Source organism: Cervus elaphus, chromosome 27 (genome assembly GCF_910594005.1).
Source record: "Cervus elaphus chromosome 27, mCerEla1.1, whole genome shotgun sequence".
In the NCBI taxonomy this organism is placed as follows: Eukaryota; Metazoa; Chordata; class Mammalia; order Artiodactyla; family Cervidae; genus Cervus; species Cervus elaphus.
The window spans coordinates 41,774,433-41,777,351 of NC_057841.1; positions in this window are offsets into that span (position 1 = coordinate 41,774,433).

Below are 2,919 nucleotides of genomic sequence, written 5' to 3' on the forward strand. Positions count from 1 at the left end.
TTTGTTTTACATTTTAAATTGATTTCCTCTTAATTTACATGTGTTGGGTTGGCTACAGAAATATTTCTACTTCTTAGGGTCTTTAGAAGCCTTAGGCTGGCATTGATCGAGGGACTGATAAACAACGTGCATTTTGCATCTTTTTTCAAATTCATGAACAGTCTTCTTCAGAAATGTAATACTTCACAAGGAAAGATGTTGGCTCATTACTTGGAGTTGGCAGCTTCTCCAACCTTATGCAGACAAAGCTGTGAAGACACTTCTTACTTGACCTAGATCCTCAAACCTCTCTCTTGAAAGATCCAAGACTTCCTGCCCGCTCTGAAACTTCTCTGAACACAGAAATCACTCCTCTTACTCAAACACCATGTTTCTTCCTTCTCTTTTTTTGTTTAAAATTAATTGTCTTCAATTAATTCTAGACCCTAAAACCTCCAGGTCTGGGCACTTTCTCCATCAAAATTAGGATTTCGGACACTCTCTCCCTTGCATTTCAGCCTGGAGCCCTGGGCGACAAGATGGTTCTGACCCAACTGTGCCCACCCACTTGGTTCTCTTTAAGATGGGCAGGTGCTGCCCATGCACAGTGACCCAGGAGAAACTGACCCAAGATTAATGTTGCCTAAAAACTCCCACTACAGATGTCAGTTCTGAGCTGCAAAAGTCCTGTAATCAGAAGGGAAATACAAGGTGGCAGGCACTTTCTCTCACTGCAAAATGCTAAGTACACACATCAAAGATATGAAACATACACACAAGGACACAAGGAGTATCATTAAACAGGGAGGGAAAATTGAACCTCTCAAGAGCCACTGGAGAACAATCTCAAGTTTCATTTCAACGAGGGGGTCCTAGGGAAGAGAGAACAGAACACAGAAATTGTGTAAGATGCATAGGGAAGCTATTTAAAGAAGGGAGAGTTGTTAAAACTTACAAGTGACTGTTGTTTTTCAGTTGCCAAATTGTATCCAACTTTTTGCAACCCCGTGGACTGCCTCATCCCAGGCTTCCCTGTCCACTGTCTCCTGGAGTTTGCCCTAGTTCATGTTCATTGAATCAGCGGTGCCATCCAGTCAATCTTAGGAAATCAACCCTCAATACTCATTAGAAGGACTGATGTTACAGCTAAAGCTTCAATACTTTGGCCACCTGATGTGAAGAGCCAACTCATTGGAAAAGACCCTGATGCTGGGAAAGACTGGAGGCAGAAGGAGAAAAGGGTGACAGAGGATGAGATGGTTGGATGGCATCATAAGTGACAATGGTCCTTTTTCTTGACATCTCTGGGGTTTCACCCTGTGCTCTAGAAAAATCCATTTATTGGTCGCTAGGAGAGAAGGATGCTTGCCCTCTGCATTTCAAAATCCCCTCCAAGCTGTACTCAATAGGATAGAGAAGGAGGTGAATGAGAGCTCAAATTCCCATGACCTCCGCTGGCCTCTTGGATTCTGTCTTTGCCTTGACCTGACCTGAGGGATATACTGATGACCTAGCACACCCACATTTACTTTATTATTACCTCTTCTCCTGGATTCAAGATAACACAGCTGATGCCATCACCTCATTGTCAGGTTTCCAAAATAGACACCAATATTCACCCTCCTCTACTTTGGGGAGGAAATATCACCTACTCATGAGATGGACGTAATAGTCATTTCAAACCGAGACATTAATTGGTTTCAGAAAACATTGGCCCCGAAAATCATAACCAAAGAACACACATCAAATTTATAAAGTAGGTCATTCAGTCCCTTAAAACAATTCCTAGTGAACTGCTTGCCCCCTGGACCAGTACCGCCTAGTATAAATTGTTTGTGATGCTTAATTGAACATCATAGGCTAGGATTGACTAATTCAGAATTCCTGATACTTCAGATATATAGGGCTCTCATTCATTCATTCATTCATCAAGCTTTCATTCATTATTAATTAAGTGCATGTCTGGTACCTGCCATGGATTGGGGACAGCATTGTGGCAAGCCCAGTGTCCACTCACCTGGAGGTGAGAGGCTGCCATCAGTGCTGTGACAGAAACATCCAGGCTGCCCTGAGAGCCCAAGTCCCCAGGAAGGAAGAGAGATGGGAAGATGTGAGGGATTTTTAGGAATCTGGATGGGCTGGAGTTGGCACTTGGACTTAAAGCTGAGAAGAATGTGTGAAGAACAAGTCCTAAATTTGTGGTTCAAGTTCACCTAACAAAGGTGAACACATGGACTATGGAGAACAGTGTGGGGGTTCCTTAAAAATCTAAAAATAGAGGGAACCCGCCCAGAGGCCTGATGAAAGAGAAGGGAAGCACCAGCTGAGGCCGCAGTGCTGGTTTAGGGCCGCGTGAAGAATGAAGCCTCAATTTCAGGCAATCTTTCCGCGGAGCTCCAAGCAGAGTGCGCTTCAATTCACAGCTCCAGCGGCAGGGAGAGGAGGCTTAGCGTTGGGCTCTCCAGCTTGAGATGTGCTCGTATGAGTCTCATGAAATCGGGGACGTCACCTGCCCACGTCTCTGGGACCAGCGCCTGGCATGGGGCAAGAATACTGGAGAGAGTCGCCATTTCCTTCTCCAGGGGATCTTCCTGACCCAGGGATTGAACCTGCATCTGTGGGGTCTCTTTCATTGGCAGGCGGATTCTGCGCCACCAGGGAAAACTCAAAGGAGATGGGTGTAGTCTCTGGGGAGTTTTAAGGAAAAGAATCAGTCACCAAAATGATCACTCCAGCTGCTGAATTGAGAAAGAATGGAGGTAGCAGGAATGGCAGCAGGCTCTGAGAGAGAGGCCGACCAAAGGGTGCTGGTGGAAACCAAGAGGAGAGACTCTCTCTTCTCACTCGAGACACTTTTCTTGGACAATGTGAGGTACTCTGGCTGCCATGGTTCCAATGATCATTCATGCGCTCATGCTCCCAAGTCTAATTCTTCCAGCC